The following is a 22456-nucleotide window of genomic DNA, read 5'->3' on the forward strand; positions in this document are numbered from 1 at the left end:
TCAGTGGAATGGAGTTTTACTGCAAAATTGAGAATTAAATGATGAGAGAAGGGGCCCTGCTCAAATGGTAGTTTTATTATTGTCAGTTATACAGAATTAGCAGTAGACTGAATATTTACATATTAAGGAAAAACATTTTCTGTCACGGTCCCCAGATGACTGATGTATTATTAGTTTGAGGTTCTAAGGGATTGTGCACATCTTGATATTTTTCTTTACTGTACATTTGGATCCTATTAATCAGTATTCTGTTCTTTTTGATTTAAGTAGTTTATTGGTTATTTCTAAGCCTTATTTTCCAGCCTTTGTCTTCAGCTCAGTCGTAGTGGATTTATTTATTATTGCGTTTGTATATAAGGGTCTTTGTATTATGTTTACATGAATTTTCTGCTCAGTCTTCACCACTTCCACCTGTGCCCTTCTCTCCTGATTCTCTCCAGATGCTCCTAATGCCGTCTTTCTCCCTCTCCTATCAGTATTTAAGTAGTTCTGTGCCCGTATTCACAAAGATTCTCAGAGTCTCTCAGAGCTCTTAGCTTAAAAAATCTTACCTAGGAGTCTGAGTTTAAAAGTGATTCAGATGCTGCTGACAGCAACTCTGAGGAAGGAGACTGGAAACTTGCCTACAAGTATAATTTCTCCTTAACATGTTAAATTTGGAACAATGGAAATATTTTGTATAAGAATAAATCACTTTATTATAAGAACCGGTTGGAAAATTATATTGTGCTTGACCGACAACTGTTAAATGATAACGGATTTTTTATGTAATATACCGAATTTCTGTCCAAATTCAAAATCCCTGTTACACCCATTACACCTTGTTTTTGACGGTATTTCAAATACTTTGTTACAGCTCTTTAAAGGGACAAAACCTATTTTTTCAGTTAGTGACAGGCTAAGTACTATTGTCATGGTACAGTTTTGGCCTGGCAGCTTCCCCTTAAGATTTTCAGCACTCTCCTTCTTCTTCTATTGTGTTTTCTGGCAGTTTACATCCTGTGTGCATTACCGCCATAAACTGGATGGAGATGTAATTTAGAAATATATTTTCCTATATATTTTTATATCTTAATGAAACTAAATTATATCTATACTTACACACTCACATACACACACTAAATCCTCCCAGCTAATTCTGTATCTTTTAAATATTTAATAAGTGCTTTAATTATTTTATCTGATTGATGCTTCCCTAATAAATCAGCCATCTTCACTGAATTCCCCAATACCCTTTCCAGTTCTTTCCTCTCTTTTATATATTTTCTACAATAAATCAACACGTTCTACTCCTTCGATTTCTCCACAATAAGAACAATTACCTGTTGGATGTTTCCCTATTATTTTTAAACCAGTATTTAAACTAGTATGCCCAATCCTCAACCTGTTTATCCATATTTCCTCTCTTCTATTCATTATACTATTATATCTTATAATAATATCTTTCTGTATTTTATATAAATGTCTTCCTTTTTCTTCCAAATTCCATCTCTCCTGCCATATATTATTTATTTTATCTTTAATAATTACTTTTATTTCTGTTCTACTTAACGGGACATCATATTCAATTTATCTTGCCTTAACTGCTTCTTTAGCTAACTTATCTACTTTTTCATTACCTAAAATTCCTTTGTGTGCTGGAACCCATGTGAATTGAATACTTATTTTTTGTTGCTTTATACCATAAATTAAATAACTGACTTCATCTAGAAGATCTTGACGGCTTTCAGATTTTCCACCTTTAAAACTAGTCAGGCAAGACATTGAATCTGAACAGATAACTACATTTCTAGGCTTCACCTCCAGCACCCACTGCAAAGCCAAAATAATTGCCAACATCTCTGCTGAAAAAATTGATAATTTATCTGTTGTTCTTCTTTTTATAGAAATATTTTCCTTCGGAATATATACTGCTACTCCAAACCTCCACAGGACTGTTCTATTTTTTTGGTTTCTAAATTTACTGTTGGCATTTCAAATAACCATGGAACAATTTTAGATGTAATTACAGTTTTACAGTATGCTATATTACTTATCCCAGAATACTCTGCATAAATATTTCCTTCCCATCCAAAACTCCTTATGTGATGGCCATATTCCCAACATTCTCTGAATATCTGTTTAGTAGGGTGATTTTCCTCATGTCCCTGTAAATTTAACCAGTAATTTATTGCCAGTTTCATCCTCCTTAAGTCCAGTGGCATTTCTCCAGTAATCACCTGAAGACCAGGAATTGGAGACGTTCTAAAAGCACCACGACATATCCTGAGTGCTTTGGCTTGGATTCTATCTAAATCTAATAACAAAGAATTTGCAGCTGACTTATAAACAATACATCCATAGTCCAACACAGATCAAATTAAAACATCATATATTCTTTTCAAAGATGTGCTAGTTGCCCCCCAGTCATTCCCTGACAAACATTTCAAAATATTAATACTTTTTTTACATTTATCAATAATCTTCTGTATATGTATCTTAAATGAAAGTTTTTCATCAAACCATACGCCGAGGTACCTTACGATATTTACCTGCTTCAATTCATGTCCATACAATGTAACATGTACTCTTGGATTAACCTTTTTCCTTGAAAAACATGTTACTTGTGTCTTCTCAACAGACAAATGAAACCCCCATTCATGTGACCATCTTTCAACCGTTTTAATTGCTGATTGCATTCTATTTTTTAAATGACTAATATTTCCTCCTGTCACCCATAATGCCCCATCATCTGCATATAATACTTTACTAATTCTAAAATCTATATTATCAAAAATATCATTAATCATTACATTAAAAAGCAATTACTCTCCTTCTTCCATGCACACACCTGTCAGGCTCCAATCAAGTCAGAACTCACTCCACCTGCTCACCTCTCCACAAAAGCCCTCCTCAGTCTTCTCTTCCCGCTGGATTGTATCATTCGTCTGTCAGTCAGAAATTTTCTCACGTCCGTCTGTCAGAGGTCCCCCACGCCTCTCAGCCTGAGGTTCCCCAGCTGTCTCCTGCCTTCAAGTACTCACTCAGCTGTGTGCTTCTGGCTCTTGGCGTCTCCCTGGATACGCTGCTCAGCACCTGCAGTCCTCCAGCTTCAGTCATCTCCATCATCCAGCTCCTGTTCAGTCAAGACTTTGGTTCGTTCTCTGTCCACAACTCAGCCTTACTTCAATAAAACTCTTAAAGACCAGCTCTGTGTGCAGCTGGATTCTGGGATTTGGAAGTCACAAAAAAAGATATGGTTTAATAAAATAATCCGGACTTGTTTACAGAGGATAACTATACCTTATGGAAAGTCTTTTTGGTCTTCTATATTTGGTGAAGTTAATTGGAACCAGATCTTGTTACATGGAGAAAAATCTTGTATAACAAATTTAAAGATGTTACCTATAAAGTTGTACATAATTTATACCCAGCAAAAATAATAAAGTAAAGGACACTGGAAAGATTTAAGCTTGTTATTGACTTCTTGTTCATTCTGTAAATTAAATACAGAATCAATTTCTCATTTATTCTCTCAACATACACATACATTTTTTGTACAGATGTACAACAACTAACAAGAGAAAAACAGAAAATTTCTTCAATTTAGAGAGAAAAACATACTGTTTTGATAAGAACTTGGATAAAGCTTTTACCCACTTTGCCCAGCATTCAGTCCTCCTTGGAAAATTCCACACCCACAACAAGAAACGGTCAAAATCCAAGACAAACATCACTCACTTTAACAAGGAACTTGAAATATGCACCACTACAATGAAAGGACTTGAAGCACCAAAGGCAATAAAACTATTTGTGTCCTTCACAAGCTCAAAGTAAACCTTTATATATAATACACATGCTGATATTTTTTAGTATTTGTACTTATTTCTTTTTGTTTTAACTACTCCCCTGGCTCAAAATGTTGTTCTAATTGTTAATGAAAATGTTAACCTGTTTAATTTAAAAAAAAAAAAAACTTATGTTTCAGCAGGCCTTCATCTTGGCTGGATCTCTCATGTGCACCCATTGCATTTATTTGTACTGAATAAGCTGTTTACCTAACTAAAATAAAATTATAACTCCTTGAATTTTTACCTGGCTTTCATAGTTTGGTTTGTTACAAATGGCAGAGATGAGGTTATGATACTGGATGCTGTCACATATGAAAAAACGTGTTTTAATGCTGAAATATTTCATAAATGTTTGAAAAAAAATGGGGTACTGCATATTACCAAATTTGTAAATTTGATATTTTAATAAAGAAAAGGTTGGTCTGTTAATTTAAATTTGACTCTCTCACACATACAATCCTGAGCATTCTCTACATACCAACAATAATTTCTTCATATTTTTGCGTCCTGTGCTTGCACACATGCGTACTTTCCCAGGCTGCTGTGCCAGCCTTAAGTAGGAGAGACCCATCCAATTTGGTGGTGACACAGAATGTGCACCAGCACAAAATGAGGCGTAAACACTTGCAAACATGTCTGCTTGTGTCCCTCAAGTTCCCGCTGAGGGTTTGATGTGAGGTTTTTATTGAGGACCAGGTGTGCAGTGAAGGAGGCGCGGTGACATCAGAAGGTAGGTAGTGATTTTAATCCTGAGGGAACAAAAGGTAGGTTACAAACTGAGACAGAAAAAAAAAACTAGAGAGACAAACTTACTGAGTAAAAACTGAATGGTAATCGACTGACAATTCAGCGAAGACTGAACAGAAACCCGAAACTTAAATACACAGGAGATAATTGAACTTAACAGGACACAGGTGTGCAGTAATCAAAGGTAACAGAAATGGCTGGAAGGTAACTAAGGAAGAGGCGTGAACAACAGTGACTGAAAACAAACGTAATAACAGAAACATTTGCACGATCCCGAATATAAAACTTGTACATAAATAATCAGAAATGCCTAGGGATCGTGACAGTTTTTCCAAACTGGTCTTTTGCCCCAACCCTTTGCACCCTAGACCCAAACTTCAGTGAAGACTGCAATGATGTGGTCTACTCTGAAGTGTAGGGGTGACCGGGGACAGTTGCAACATGTCCTTTTTCTCCAATCAAAAACAAGCTGGAGTGATGACACTCATACTGCAAATGCTCAGTTGGATCCCTCTGCAGAGAAAAAGCAAGTAGATTCAACAATTGCTGGGAAAAGTTTTTTTTTTTTGGGTATAAAACTATTTTTTGCTTGAGTTTTGTTAAACTGTTGTTTAACTTAAACCTAAATTGTTTAAGCAAGTGATAAGGCAAGGCAACTTATATAACCCTTTTCAGTGACAAAACTATTCAACATGCTGTTAAGATTAAGTCTAATTAAATACGGTTAGAACATATTGAGATTAGCTAGCTGGCAGATTAGGTTTTATCATGCCATTATACCAAACACGCCACATAACAGTATTTTTAGCATCTTTTCATTAGTGTTTCTCTTAAATAAAATACAGTTCTTCACGTTAGAGTGGAGGCAGGAGGATGTCAGTGTGTCTGCGTGTCTTCAAGTAAGCATGCATGTGTCTCTGACTATGCCTTTTTACAACCACGTATTTATGTGCTGAGGATGATGTACTGAATGGTCTAATTATATGAAAACTAATTAAAATGTCAGATGTCAGTCCATCAACTGTCAGGGGGCAACTTTCTTCCACCGGGATAAGTTGCTACACATAGCAGTGATCTCAAAACACCAATGTTCCCACATTTTCACTTGTACATTAATGAGTTATAGCCGATAAAAAATCTAAACTGTGGCCCTCCGGTCCAAGAGGTCACGTGATTCGATTTTTGCTGCTCAGCCAATCAGATCGCTGTATTGTCAGCTGAGCGAGTTCAACGAGTTCATCATGGCTGCGCCCGTAAAGGGTTGTAAACATTTGTTTCCAGACGAAGAAAGCCCAATAATAGCATTTTCTGGTGCCAGATGGCCAGTGCTGTAGTACTCGAGTCCAAGACTCGAACTCGAGTCCGAGTCATTAGCTAAATTTAGAGACTCGTGACTTGACTTGGACTTGAGCACTGATGACTCGAACTTGGACTCGGACTCCTACATTCAGATCATTCTGACTCGGAAATTAAGAAAAAGACTCGACTTTTTTTTATATCATTAGGTGGACGGGCGGGGAAAATGGGTGACAGCATCTGCGGTTGCGGGCGGTCGCCGCAGGCAGCCGCCCGCTGCAAGCAGCCGCCGCAGCGGGCTGCCTGCAGCGGGCGCGGCAGGCGGCTGCCTACGGGCGGGGACAATGCCCGCCCGCCTACTGCTTTTTCCAAGTCTAAGACGTCGCCTAACCATGGTTTTTAAACATTGTTGTTATGGACAGCGACTCGAGGTACGCGGCTGATCGGCCGCATATGAAGGATATTAAAGCCGCAAGCGGCGTCGATCGGCCTTCACAGCGAAGCGCCGCTCCAGCCCGCCCGCAGCGGCGGGGTTCGCGCACCGCGCCCCGCCGGGCATTTTCCCTGCCCGCCGGAGCAGGCGGCCTGCTCCGGGCGGGCTTGAGCGGCGCTTGGCTGACGTCATGTTCTAAAAATAGCTCGCTCGCGGACGCCATTTTCACTGCGGCATGCCTGGAGGAGAGATGAGGGCCCCGAAGATTGTCCGTTTCGCATTTAAGGATTTCACCTGCATTGGCAGAAAATGGAGTGCAAAATGCTCCATATGTAACAGAACAAGACATCTGTCAAGACTGCATCCAGAAAAGTAAGTGACATGAGAGACTTAAGGATATACCTTCTGCCACTTTTTAATTGACGGATGATTTATGACCCTAATCATTTCCGGTCCCCCTTTGATTTCCGGCCCCTCCCCATTTCCGATCCCCCTCCCCCATTTCCGGTCCCCTCCCCCACTTCCGGAATCCATACCCCTCCCCCATTTCCGGTCCCCTCCCCCACTTCCGGAATCCATACCCCTCCCCATTTCCGGTCCCCTCCCCTACTTTAGGAATTCGAAACTGACACAGATTCAACAAATAGGATCTTCTCACCAACATGACAATCAAAAACGGGGTTTACCGGTCGATGGTTTCTTCCGCGCAACTCCGAGACAGGCTCAAGATAAAACAACTCCGGTTATTTTTCTGCTTAACGCATGGCGTGACAAGATGATAGCAGACCGGATGTCAACGCTGTTCTGCAACTGTTGCAACTGGAGAGATGTTTTGAGGATCAAGAAAGTGGTAGCTTTTTAGACCCGCCCTCCTCACAACAGCCAATACCTCCCCCCTTCAACGTTAACCACACCCCTTCTCAGTATAAGAAAAAACAACCAGGCAGACCGATCGGGACCTCCATGCAACTTCACTGACCAGACTTCTAACATCTGAAACCATGAGGAACTACGCGGGCAGCGGTTTGACGGTCTATGGGCTGGATAGCGAACCTACTCCACCACCGTCTCCTTCAACCGCTTAGCCGCTAAACCGCAAGACTCTACGTAAGCTTTGCTGAATACGAATCCTACGTGAAAAACCTCCGTCCCGCACCGTTGTGATTGCGCTGAAATAGAGGATCCTTAATCTTTAATCCTGATATAAAGATTAATTCCGTTTGGAAGCACGACAAAAAGCGTCTTAACAGTGCAGCAGCTCACTCTCTTACTGATCACGACCCCGAGTTTCACGAGATCTGTTAAGGAGGGGAGGAGTCGTGTCAAACACATGTGTGGCACTGCAGGAAGGGGGACAATATCGATCTTTGCTGACTTGCAGTCAGCAAATTCGTGCAGGGCGTTATCTTATCATTTCATACATCTAACAGCAAAAACCGTCCTTTCAACGAGCATGACATCCTTTCATTGTTAGTTAATAAACAAAAACACCGAGCCTCTCTGTTATCTTCATCAACAGAGTTTCTGGTCAGCGCAGATCAGTGGTTGGACACTACACTTCCTGGTTAACTAGGGAGCCGAACAGGAAACCTCCCCCTTATCTCAATAAGCCACTGACCACCGCAGCTCAGTAAAAATCAAAACGGTCAGTAAAAGTCATTACGCTGGTAGAAGTCATGCCTTTCTTATCCTACAACTCTCTTAGTTAAAATATAGTTGTTGTTTTTGTTTTTTACCAACTCTGAAGGCAGCCATCTCTCTACAGATTGTACTAATATTTGTCCTGTCACCTGTACATGTCCTAACTATGGCTCTTATAAACTAATGATTGTTCAGACAATTAATCGTGTAATTGTTAAAAATGTACAAATTCTGCTGATTCTTAACATAATTACTTAAGCTAATTCTATGAGTAATAGAAATGAAAAAAAAAAGCTAAATCGGTGAATATTTCACTCTGAATAACAAGGCTAAATCTTTAACTAAAAAAGTTCTAGGATCAAAATGTTAAAAGTTCAGCCCTTTCTGGTGGACTTGCAAATGCAGTGCAAATACATCTGTAGTGAAAATAGTCACAAAAAAGTATCAAGTTACACCTGTACATTACATTCTGGAGTTTTTCTTTTTTAGAATAGAATAGATTTTATTCTATTTATATAAAACAGATCCTACTAGTGTACTGCAGGGACAATGTTAAACTAGGGTTTTTTTAGTCGACAAATGATAATATAATGATAATGACACATTTATCAAATAAGGTACACATCTAGTTTAAATTAAGGTATGATAAATACTACCTTTTCATATCATTCTGACACAGTTTTAACACAATAGAAATAGCTGTACCGTCCCAAAGTAGGGAGATTCAGGTGACAGCTGACTTTAGACAATACTGATTAAAATGGAACAAAGCTCAATTTAAAGTTAAGTTAGTACAGCAAAGGAAAAAGAAAACAAACTGCAATTATTAATACATAAGGCCTAGTCAGATAACGATTGAAAAATAAAAACAAGTTCATTTGCAGAATAATGTAATATTTTAAACATATTTTGTTACACAAATTAACAAAAACTGCAAAGACTTTCTCCACAGAACAGAACCAAAACCAAACTTTGCTCTCAATATATTGCTCTGATAAGACTCTGCAGGTTTTTCACTGGAACCTGCTCATACTGCTCCACTTTGTCGTCTCCATCTTTAAACTAAAAAACTAGATGCTTTGATTTCGCCTCTCCCCCCATGGTTCATTTTATAGAACTCAGGGTTTCCCCAGAACTTGGGCTAATCTTTGCAGTAGGTGTTTTGGTGGGTTGAGGGGTGTTTGCGGTTAACTGTGCCGGCGGGGATTTTTACCAAAATATTGATTTTCATCATTAAAAACAGCAAAACAGTATAGCGTTGTACCAGACAAGTAAAAGTTAGGTAACCAAAGTAAGAAGAACATGATTTTTAATTGTGATGGCAGAAATATCCAGTCAGTAGCTTTTGGTTTTACGGTTATAAACATTGATCCATTATTTGGTGGATATAAAGGCTGCTGATCATCAGGCGGCTGCAAGCAGCAACAGAAATCCATGCAGGGTACAGGCCGGCCTGCAGCACAGTAAAAATGCAGAGGTTGCTGTCAGCAATACCTGTTGGCGTGTAATCAGTAGAGCCAACATTTGCACTGCCGATTTTTTTTTTTTCTTCACACAAACCACGGTCTGTTTGTACTAACAGACCGATCTAGACTTAGGTTAAATCAGTCGGTTTGGAATTGGCTTTTTTCTTGTTGAATAATGCCAGTAATTGTCTAAACTTTCTCTTTTATTTGACAAAATTGCTGACAAGCACAAAATTGTTGGATTTTGTTTGGAAATCAGTGGCAACCGCAGAACAACAGACTCTCTAACAGCCAAACCAGTGCTACAAATCCTCTAAAGCTACATGAGGTGAACCCTGAACTAAGGGGGGAATTTTGTGGTGGATAGATGCTAAACTTTCTTCAGTGATATTTTTCATTTAGTTTCCAAACACACCTAGAACCAGCACCATTGGTTAAAAAATGTAGTTGAACCTGCGGAGAGGTTTAGCCTGTATAAGTTTTGACCCTGTCTAGAGCGACAAACCCCCACAATGAATTCACAGCTTTTCACCAAATTGCTTGTCTTAATTTTTTTTCTTCCAAAATTCATCTCCACGATCAGTGTATGTAAACTTCTGACTGGAAAATACCAGGATATGTTGTCCCTGTATAGGTGAAACCAAACCGTAACAACTATTTAAAATATGTAAACAGTTTTAATTGACTAATTAACTCTTCTACTCCTATTTTGCAAAATCAACACTTACACCCTTTTGGGTCCTTTTTATTTTTACGTTATTTGTTGTTATTTCAACTTTACGTTCTCTCTGTTTTGTTTTTTCTCTTCATAGTAGGTACATCTACCCTGGTATTCTGTTTAGCTGTGACGCCATTACCGTCTTTAACGTAGAAACTATTTGTGGATCAGTGTTTCTGTGATTCTTTTGTATCTCTGCTTATGCCATATTGATAGTGTTAGTAAAATTGTATTGTATGTAGTAGTGCTTTCTTATTTTATTTTATTATTTTTTTTACTTTCCAGATATTGTATTATCTGTCCGCTCTGAAAAATAAGTCCATAATTAGCATTAAGAACCCAAAATACAATACGAGTGTGGATAGTAACTATATTTGACGCCCTAAGATGTGTGTGTGTCACTTTATGGCAAATATGCTATAAAAACCCACCAGTTATTACTCCTTTGGGGGTTCTCTTGTAGAAAAATAGTTTATTGCTAGTTTTTGAATCTGTCTTTGGTAAAGAGGATGGATAGTATGAAGTTTATCAGGTGTCTAATTTCAATGGTTAAAAACATGCTGCTTTGTTTACGAGCAACATTTACGATTGTCACTCAAGTTATTTATTTTATAGTGTTAACTGTTTGCATTTGGAGGACCTAGTTGCATGAGACTGTGTGCTAAAATTCTAAAGGATTGTTCATTTGAAACTGAGATCAGAATTCAGTCACATAATGAATCTGGTATAGTGAGATTTTACAACAGTGACAAAAAACTATTTTACACATCTTTTTTATATAGCTTTTACTTTACGTGAAATTTTACATAAAATATAATCAATACATTATCAAATCTACAATTTAATTACTCAAAGAACTTTTTTGTCACAGAAACATTGCTTACAGTAATCAGTTACATAGAAAAAATCTATGCTACTGGAGCGCAGTGTTTGTTTATCTGTGTGAGCTTTAATTGATGTTTAATTAACTGAGGTGTGTTAGAAAACCAGAGAGCAAAAGTTCTGACATCAAGTCAGAACCTGACGGTGCACTGGAAAGTTTTCACACCCCATCCACACGTTGGTTACTGGTCAGACCTTTTTATCTATCGCTATCACTCAAACACAACGTCTGGTTGTTCCTTATTTGGCACAAAGGCAGTTTTTTCTTGTAAAAAGACAAGAAAAGGTACACATTTTAAATCCCATGAAAAATTTGCTGAGAGCGGAATAAAGGTAGAATGCAAGGTAATAAATATACAGAAAAAGATGTGTTCACAAGAAATCTAATGACAGTGGATAACATATTAGGTAATGAGGAAAAAGGGGGAAATATGCTTGTAAGGTTACCAATATTACCCAGACATTCAAGACGGTCTTAACTATGAAATTAAAAGCTCACCTTTATGTGAGAGGATTATTTCCTGTTTCTGCTTTTCTGTTTTGGCTATATTTTTTTTTTCAAAAACTGAAACAAATGTATAAGATCTGACAAATGAGCTGAATGTATCCAGAAGCTTTTTAAATTATTGTATTTATTAAGGGGTATAAAGCTATCCAAACCAGCCTATTATGAAAAAGTAATTGAATGAATAGATGTTATTGTTCACATTTTTTGTAAGCTGAGGCTAATTTTAATACTCACGCCAAGGTCAATTTAATGTCAGACCTGTAGCCCAAAGAATTCAGGTAAATAGATTCAGGCTACAATTTCTCAGAAGGCTACATATTATGCCTGGATCTAAATAAATTCAAAAGCAGAATTTGACATTTATCATCGGCATCTATCTGTCTGATGAGGGTATCGTGCCATTTTATCCTTTCTCTTCAGACACCCAGTGACCAGGACAATATTATTTCCAAAAGTACACAAACAGCTCATCCAGGAGGCCGCAAAAGAACACAGAACATCTTAGGCACTGCACCTGACTTGTTTCAGTTAAGTTCAGTAAAAGTAGATTTATTGTTATTTTTTGGAAGGTGTGCATCCTGGTAGGTTTCACGTAAAACTAACAATTCAGAAAAAGAACTATATACTCAATCAAATCTGGTGGTGGACTGAGGCCAACTTGCCATGGGAGATCCTACCCGGAGTAAGAATCTCTGGAAAACATAGTTCTCAGAATCATAGCAGATTCAAGAGAGGGGTGATACATGGTGGATATTTGACATACTCACTAATTATTAAATTCATAATGAAAACTATATTTTGTTTCTTTTATTCTGCAAGTTTGCCCTTACTCCAGAGCCTTAAATTAATTATGTTGTACCTCTGTGTCGGAATCTTTACATTTACATTTGACTTTGCAGTTGTGGTACTTGAATTTCTCTGTGAGGCAGAATAAAGCCTATTTCAACTCTATTCCCTCCTATTTTTCTTGTATTTCATGTTTCAATCCTCGTAAAAAGTATTTGTAGTTTTTTTTTATGTTATTAATTACGATATGAAGACGGTTTTGAAATATTCTACTATCCAATACTCTGCTTTTTCATGATTGTAATGATTGGTAAAACTGCCAAAAGTAACATTTAAAATACCAGATTATGATTATCCATCATTTACTAAAGCAGAGATAGAAATCATTACTTTGCACAATTAATGGAGTTGAGGCTTTAATTAGCAACACAGTTCAATAACAGTCAATTTTAACCAGCTTTAGGATAAAAAGATGTTCGATATAGTGCAGCAGTTACTACAAAGATTTGTCTCAGAAACATTGCTTACAGTAATCAATTACATAGAAAAAAATGTTAAAATGTGGCATTCGTTATTGTAGACCAGAATGTTTTTGGTCATTAACAACTTGTTGGTATTTCTGGCTCTGTTCAAGTCTGGTTTTGCTTGTCTGTCTCACCCTCTGCTATTCATCCCTCACAAAAACCTTTAAAAGAAACGTAACTCTGTTTCTCGCTAAATATCGGGTTCACCGGCATCAGTCATTACAATTTAAAAATTCCCCTCCATGTATGTGAGGACAAAATACTCTAAACTGAATTCTGAACTTGATAGAAACCAGTTTAATGAATTAAAAAGACACAGTTATATTATCAAGCTTATTTGAACCTATTGTTAATGAGTCCACAGCATTCTGTATAACTTTTAAACGTCGTAGAGAGGCTTTGTCTAGTCTCGTTTACAGGCATTACAATTGTCTAATTGAGAAATATATGTGCATGTGCATGTTTTTCAAGTAAAGCTGCCAGCATATTTCCAACGTTCCCTAACAGTATGATGCAAAAGTGTAAGATGAAATTCACATGTGGGTCTAGGGAGAGTTCAGTATTCAAGTTTGTTGCCCAGTTTACAACTATAGATTTACTTGATTAACAACTGGAAACAAATCAGTGACCTATGTCAAAGTGAATATTTGGTGCATCTTCTTTTGTTTGCTTATGGATACACTTCTTTCATTTATTTTTATTGGTTTGAACAAATAAAGGAAAACAAAATATGTGATGGTGCTATAATGTTCATTTCTGTTTTGTTAGGAGATATCAGCCAGGCAGTTGCTTTGGTTTTAGTGAGGAAGTCGATCAGTTCAGTTTTATCAGGAAAGTGGTGAGGTTTAAACAGCATGTATGATTAAAGAAAATAAAATGGTAATGGCCCAAGTATTGACCCTTGGAAAACCCCTTAGGTTAATAAAGCTTTCATGGAGAAGGACTCACTGGGTTTGTTTTTAATAGTGAAACATTTATGCAATAGGTAGGAAGAAAACCAGTTTGTTGCAGCTCCAGAAATACCAACAAGTTGTTAATGACCAAAAACATTCTGGTCTACAATAACGAATGCCACATTTTAACATTTTTTTCTATGTAATTGATTACTGTAAGCAATGTTTCTGAGACAAATCTTTGTAGTAACTGCTGCACTATATCGAACATCTTTTTATCCTAAAGCTGGTTAAAATTGACTGTTATTGAACTGTGTTGCTAATTAAAGCCTCAACTCCATTAATTGTGCAAAGTAATGATTTCTATCTCTGCTTTAGTAAATGATGGATAATCATAATCTGGTATTTTAAATGTTACTTTTGGCAGTTTTACCAATCATTACAATCATGAAAAAGCAGAGTATTGGATAGTAGAATATTTCAAAACCGTCTTCATATCGTAATTAATAACATAAAAAAAAACTACAAATACTTTTTACGAGGATTGAAACATGAAATACAAGAAAAATAGGAGGGAATAGAGTTGAAATAGGCTTTATTCTGCCTCACAGAGAAATTCAAGTACCACAACTGCAAAGTCAAATGTAAATGTAAAGATTCCGACACAGAGGTACAACATAATTAATTTAAGGCTCTGGAGTAAGGGCAAACTTGCAGAATAAAAGAAACAAAATATAGTTTTCATTATGAATTTAATAATTAGTGAGTATGTCAAATATCCACCATGTATCACCCCTCTCTTGAATCTGCTATGATTCTGAGAACTATGTTTTCCAGAGATTCTTACTCCGGGTAGGATCTCCCATGGCAAGTTGGCCTCAGTCCACCACCAGATTTGATTGAGTATATAGTTCTTTTTCTGAATTGTTAGTTTTACGTGAAACCTACCAGGATGCACACCTTCCAAAAAATAACAATAAATCTACTTTTACTGAACTTAACTGAAACAAGTCAGGTGCAGTGCCTAAGATGTTCTGTGTTCTTTTGCGGCCTCCTGGATGAGCTGTTTGTGTACTTTTGGAAATAATATTGTCCTGGTCACTGGGTGTCTGAAGAGAAAGGATAAAATGGCACGATACCCTCATCAGACAGATAGATGCCGATGATAAATGTCAAATTCTGCTTTTGAATTTATTTAGATCCAGGCATAATATGTAGCCTTCTGAGAAATTGTAGCCTGAATCTATTTACCTGAATTCTTTGGGCTACAGGTCTGACATTAAATTGACCTTGGCGTGAGTATTAAAATTAGCCTCAGCTTACAAAAAATGTGAACAATAACATCTATTCATTCAATTACTTTTTCATAATAGGCTGGTTTGGATAGCTTTATACCCCTTAATAAATACAATAATTTAAAAAGCTTCTGGATACATTCAGCTCATTTGTCAGATCTTATACATTTGTTTCAGTTTTTGAAAAAAAAAATATAGCCAAAACAGAAAAGCAGAAACAGGAAATAATCCTCTCACATAAAGGTGAGCTTTTAATTTCATAGTTAAGACCGTCTTGAATGTCTGGGTAATATTGGTAACCTTACAAGCATATTTCCCCCTTTTTCCTCATTACCTAATATGTTATCCACTGTCATTAGATTTCTTGTGAACACATCTTTTTCTGTATATTTATTACCTTGCATTCTACCTTTATTCCGCTCTCAGCAAATTTTTCATGGGATTTAAAATGTGTACCTTTTCTTGTCTTTTTACAAGAAAAAACTGCCTTTGTGCCAAATAAGGAACAACCAGACGTTGTGTTTGAGTGATAGCGATAGATAAAAAGGTCTGACCAGTAACCAACGTGTGGATGGGGTGTGAAAACTTTCCAGTGCACCGTCAGGTTCTGACTTGATGTCAGAACTTTTGCTCTCTGGTTTTCTAACACACCTCAGTTAATTAAACATCAATTAAAGCTCACACAGATAAACAAACACTGCGCTCCAGTAGCATAGATTTTTTCTATGTAACTGATTACTGTAAGCAATGTTTCTGTGACAAAAAAGTTCTTTGAGTAATTAAATTGTAGATTTGATAATGTATTGATTATATTTTATGTAAAATTTCACGTAAAGTAAAAGCTATATAAAAAAGATGTGTAAAATAGTTTTTTGTCACTGTTGTAAAATCTCACTATACCAGATTCATTATGTGACTGAATTCTGATCTCAGTTTCAAATGAACAATCCTTTAGAATTTTAGCACACAGTCTCATGCAACTAGGTCCTCCAAATGCAAACAGTTAACACTATAAAATAAATAACTTGAGTGACAATCGTAAATGTTGCTCGTAAACAAAGCAGCATGTTTTTAACCATTGAAATTAGACACCTGATAAACTTCATACTATCCATCCTCTTTACCAAAGACAGATTCAAAAACTAGCAATAAACTATTTTTCTACAAGAGAACCCCCAAAGGAGTAATAACTGGTGGGTTTTTATAGCATATTTGCCATAAAGTGACACACACACATCTTAGGGCGTCAAATATAGTTACTATCCACACTCGTATTGTATTTTGGGTTCTTAATGCTAATTATGGACTTATTTTTCAGAGCGGACAGATAATACAATATCTGGAAAGTAAAAAAATAATAAAATAAAATAAGAAAGCACTACTACATACAATACAATTTTACTAACACTATCAATATGGCATAAGCAGAGATACAAAAGAATCACAGAAACACTGATCCACAAATAGTTTCTACGTTAAAGACGGTAATGGCGTCACAGCTAAACAGAATACCAGGGTAGATGTACCTACTATGAAGAGAAAAAACAAAACAGAGAGAACGTAAAGTTGAAATAACAACAAATAACGTAAAAATAAAAAGGACCCAAAGGGTGTAAGTGTTGATTTTGCAAAATAGGAGTAGAAGAGTTAATTAGTCAATTAAAACTGTTTACATATTTTAAATAGTTGTTACGGTTTGGTTTCACCTATACAGGGACAACATATCCTGGTATTTTCCAGTCAGAAGTTTACATACACTGATCGTGGAGATGAATTTTGGAAGAAAAAAAATTAAGACAAGCAATTTGGTGAAAAGCTGTGAATTCATTGTGGGGGTTTGTCGCTCTAGACAGGGTCAAAACTTATACAGGCTAAACCTCTCCGCAGGTTCAACTACATTTTTTAACCAATGGTGCTGGTTCTAGGTGTGTTTGGAAACTAAATGAAAAATATCACTGAAGAAAGTTTAGCATCTATCCACCACAAAATTCCCCCCTTAGTTCAGGGTTCACCTCATGTAGCTTTAGAGGATTTGTAGCACTGGTTTGGCTGTTAGAGAGTCTGTTGTTCTGCGGTTGCCACTGATTTCCAAACAAAATCCAACAATTTTGTGCTTGTCAGCAATTTTGTCAAATAAAAGAGAAAGTTTAGACAATTACTGGCATTATTCAACAAGAAAAAAGCCAATTCCAAACCGACTGATTTAACCTAAGTCTAGATCGGTCTGTTAGTACAAACAGACCGTGGTTTGTGTGAAGAAAAAAAAAAATCGGCAGTGCAAATGTTGGCTCTACTGATTACACGCCAACAGGTATTGCTGACAGCAACCTCTGCATTTTTACTGTGCTGCAGGCCGGCCTGTACCCTGCATGGATTTCTGTTGCTGCTTGCAGCCGCCTGATGATCAGCAGCCTTTATATCCACCAAATAATGGATCAATGTTTATAACCGTAAAACCAAAAGCTACTGACTGGATATTTCTGCCATCACAATTAAAAATCATGTTCTTCTTACTTTGGTTACCTAACTTTTACTTGTCTGGTACAACGCTATACTGTTTTGCTGTTTTTAATGATGAAAATCAATATTTTGGTAAAAATCCCCGCCGGCACAGTTAACCGCAAACACCCCTCAACCCACCAAAACACCTACTGCAAAGATTAGCCCAAGTTCTGGGGAAACCCTGAGTTCTATAAAATGAACCATGGGGGGAGAGGCGAAATCAAAGCATCTAGTTTTTTAGTTTAAAGATGGAGACGACAAAGTGGAGCAGTATGAGCAGGTTCCAGTGAAAAACCTGCAGAGTCTTATCAGAGCAATATATTGAGAGCAAAGTTTGGTTTTGGTTCTGTTCTGTGGAGAAAGTCTTTGCAGTTTTTGTTAATTTGTGTAACAAAATATGTTTAAAATATTACATTATTCTGCAAATGAACTTGTTTTTATTTTTCAATCGTTATCTGACTAGGCCTTATGTATTAATAATTGCAGTTTGTTTTCTTTTTCCTTTGCTGTACTAACTTAACTTTAAATTGAGCTTTGTTCCATTTTAATCAGTATTGTCTAAAGTCAGCTGTCACCTGAATCTCCCTACTTTGGGACGGTACAGCTATTTCTATTGTGTTAAAACTGTGTCAGAATGATATGAAAAGGTAGTATTTATCATACCTTAATTTAAACTAGATGTGTACCTTATTTGATAAATGTGTCATTATCATTATATTATCATTTGTCGACTAAAAAAACCCTAGTTTAACATTGTCCCTGCAGTACACTAGTAGGATCTGTTTTATATAAATAGAATAAAATCTATTCTATTCTAAAAAAGAAAAACTCCAGAATGTAATGTACAGGTGTAACTTGATACTTTTTTGTGACTATTTTCACTACAGATGTATTTGCACTGCATTTGCAAGTCCACCAGAAAGGGCTGAACTTTTAACATTTTGATCCTAGAACTTTTTTAGTTAAAGATTTAGCCTTGTTATTCAGAGTGAAATATTCACCGATTTAGCTTTTTTTTTTCATTTCTATTACTCATAGAATTAGCTTAAGTAATTATGTTAAGAATCAGCAGAATTTGTACATTTTTAACAATTACACGATTAATTGTCTGAACAATCATTAGTTTATAAGAGCCATAGTTAGGACATGTACAGGTGACAGGACAAATATTAGTACAATCTGTAGAGAGATGGCTGCCTTCAGAGTTGGTAAAAAACAAAAACAACAACTATATTTTAACTAAGAGAGTTGTAGGATAAGAAAGGCATGACTTCTACCAGCGTAATGACTTTTACTGACCGTTTTGATTTTTACTGAGCTGCGGTGGTCAGTGGCTTATTGAGATAAGGGGGAGGTTTCCTGTTCGGCTCCCTAGTTAACCAGGAAGTGTAGTGTCCAACCACTGATCTGCGCTGACCAGAAACTCTGTTGATGAAGATAACAGAGAGGCTCGGTGTTTTTGTTTATTAACTAACAATGAAAGGATGTCATGCTCGTTGAAAGGACGGTTTTTGCTGTTAGATGTATGAAATGATAAGATAACGCCCTGCACGAATTTGCTGACTGCAAGTCAGCAAAGATCGATATTGTCCCCCTTCCTGCAGTGCCACACATGTGTTTGACACGACTCCTCCCCTCCTTAACAGATCTCGTGAAACTCGGGGTCGTGATCAGTAAGAGAGTGAGCTGCTGCACTGTTAAGACGCTTTTTGTCGTGCTTCCAAACGGAATTAATCTTTATATCAGGATTAAAGATTAAGGATCCTCTATTTCAGCGCAATCACAACGGTGCGGGACGGAGGTTTTTCACGTAGGATTCGTATTCAGCAAAGCTTACGTAGAGTCTTGCGGTTTAGCGGCTAAGCGGTTGAAGGAGACGGTGGTGGAGTAGGTTCGCTATCCAGCCCATAGACCGTCAAACCGCTGCCCGCGTAGTTCCTCATGGTTTCAGATGTTAGAAGTCTGGTCAGTGAAGTTGCATGGAGGTCCCGATCGGTCTGCCTGGTTGTTTTTTCTTATACTGAGAAGGGGTGTGGTTAACGTTGAAGGGGGGAGGTATTGGCTGTTGTGAGGAGGGCGGGTCTAAAAAGCTACCACTTTCTTGATCCTCAAAACATCTCTCCAGTTGCAACAGTTGCAGAACAGCGTTGACATCCGGTCTGCTATCATCTTGTCACGCCATGCGTTAAGCAGAAAAATAACCGGAGTTGTTTTATCTTGAGCCTGTCTCGGAGTTGCGCGGAAGAAACCATCGACCGGTAAACCCCGTTTTTGATTGTCATGTTGGTGAGAAGATCCTATTTGTTGAATCTGTGTCAGTTTCGAATTCCTAAAGTAGGGGAGGGGACCGGAAATGGGGAGGGGTATGGATTCCGGAAGTGGGGGAGGGGACCGGAAATGGGGGAGGGGTATGGATTCCGGAAGTGGGGGAGGGGACCGGAAATGGGGGAGGGGGATCGGAAATGGGGAGGGGCCGGAAATCAAAGGGGGACCGGAAATGATTAGGGTCATAAATCATCCGTCAATTAAAAAGTGGCAGAAGGTATATCCTTAAGTCTCTGACATGGCATGTCAGACATGCTACGTTAAGTTAACGTTAACTGCTATGATGGTTGGCTAGCTAATGCTGCCACCTACAGTAGAGAGTTTGCCCATCAATAGGATTTTACTAGTGCCTGCTGATGTCTACACTGTAGACATCAGCAGGCACTAGTAAAGCGGACAGGAGTGTAGTCATGATGAGCACCGCTAGAGTGAGTTCAGAAGGTAAATTATATATAAAAGTCCATAGCGGGCGCCATTAGGATGTGCCTATGAGCTGCGGCACCACAGCTATGTGGATTTTTTTTTTTTATTTAAAAACATGTAGGCTAAACTTACTTTAGTGCGGAACTTGGACTCGACTTGATCAATAGTGACTCGACTCGGACTTGACTCGGATGAGTAGTGGACTTGACTCGGACTCAACTCGGATTTTTTTTTTAATGATCTTTATGGCGAGGAAAAATAAATAGCCCAGACCATCCATCATTCATTTTCTAACACGCTTTATCCCCGCTGGGTTCGTGAGGAGTACCAGTGCCGATCTCCAGTTGTCAATGGGCGAGAGGCATTGTATAAATTGGACAGGTCGCCAGTCCATCACAGGGCAGAAATAGCCCAGACTTTTCCCCAATTTATTGTGATATCACCAAGACCTGCTGTGCTAGGATAGTACAGGCGACAGGTGTCGTTGTGGCAAACGACTTGATGAAAAAACAATATTAATTTCTCCTGATAAAATGTTAAATAAAACATTTTACCACACTGTCACAGAGCCTGATCCATTAGTGCAGTATTTACAACTTGCTACTTTTCTGTAGATAAAATAATATTAATTTTTGGAGTTTAAAATATTATAGCTTTCCTGGACTCATCCTGGAATCTTTTGTCAGATTAACAGTATTTATGTTCCCAAAAATCAAAACTATACATAAAATGGTATGCATGTTTTACTTTGAGCAAAATCATCTCCACGTTTAATCAATTTAGTTTACATAATATTACATATCAGCTTATGTGTATTATTCAGAAAAAAAATAAAACATTTGACTAATAAATGCACATTTGTGAGTAAGCGCTATCATTTAGGTTTTCTTAATATTGTAAACAAACCAAAGCTAAATGTTTAAATCAGAATAGAAAACGTGGCAGAGACGATGGAGTCTTGCTCTTGCTTACTGTGTAGATGCTTTATATTTTCCTGGTTTATTGTGAAGCACGTTTTCTGTCTACACGTATTATTGGAACTGCTGCAGCAATGAGAAGCAATGGGCTGCTTTAAAAGACATTTTAGTGTATTTAACTGTGTTTGGAACGAATGTTGTGATTTTCATTGATCCAACCAACAGATATTTTTCACATTTTGACACAAATCCAACAGCTCTCAGAGAGGCTTCCTACTGGTGCTTTTTATAGCCAGACTTTTCAGGTTTACCCGCAGCTCAGGTGAAAGACCCTCTGCTCTCTGTCCCTCACAAGGACCCTGGTGATGCTCGTTAGAGTTGACCATCTGACGTCTTCCAGGATGAATAAGTGATCAGCTGTAGTTTACAATCAGCTCAGTCTGGGTCAGCATTCAGGCACTACGCTCCCACTGCGCGCTCTAATGATTCATCCAAATATAATTAAAAGTAGCTTTATGGGTCATATTTTAATCCGTTTTCTTCGTTGATATGCTGTAGTACTGACAGACGCTCCGGCTGCAGTGAACACACATCTCCATAAGGTAAGTGCTGTTGCGGTAAAAACACCGGCTCCTCTCTCAGTTCCCTCCTCTTCAGAGTTGGTGTCGGGCAGCGCCATAGAGATTGAAAAGAGTTGCGACACTCTTTGATGTCACCGCCAGGGCAGTCACGTGGTTCATGTAAACCGCTATAGTTCCAAAACATACGCTGGCTGTCATGTTCTTCTATGGGACAGACAGCAGCGATTGCGTTATTTAACGGTTAATACATATATAAACATACACCCTACTACTTTTTCAGCTGTTATTGCATGATTACATATTTGTTAATGTCATTTTTCCATTTTGAGAGGCAGGGTGACAACAAAAAGCTGTATATTACTTAGATACGTTTTACATTTTTTGGAGGGAAAAGCTTATGTTCATGTTCGTATGGACAGGAGTACAGGCTAGAACGGCTCTAACTTAAGTTTTCTTTTCCATATCATTCATGTGATGACAGATGTCTCATGATTTTCATTTTATGGCGACTGGGCTGTATTATTGATTACTGTGATTTTGCTTATAAATTCCCATTCAGCCATTAGCTTACCTTGGTGGTAGCGTTAGGTCTGCCGTGGTCCATTCAGCATTCGCCTAGCAGCTAGCTCACTTCTGATAAGTGGTCACCCCGAGACCACAACGTGAAACATGATCATGTTAAGACTAAG

The sequence above is a fragment of the Fundulus heteroclitus genome, chromosome 22 (genome assembly GCF_011125445.2).
Source record: "Fundulus heteroclitus isolate FHET01 chromosome 22, MU-UCD_Fhet_4.1, whole genome shotgun sequence".
In the NCBI taxonomy this organism is placed as follows: Eukaryota; Metazoa; Chordata; class Actinopteri; order Cyprinodontiformes; family Fundulidae; genus Fundulus; species Fundulus heteroclitus.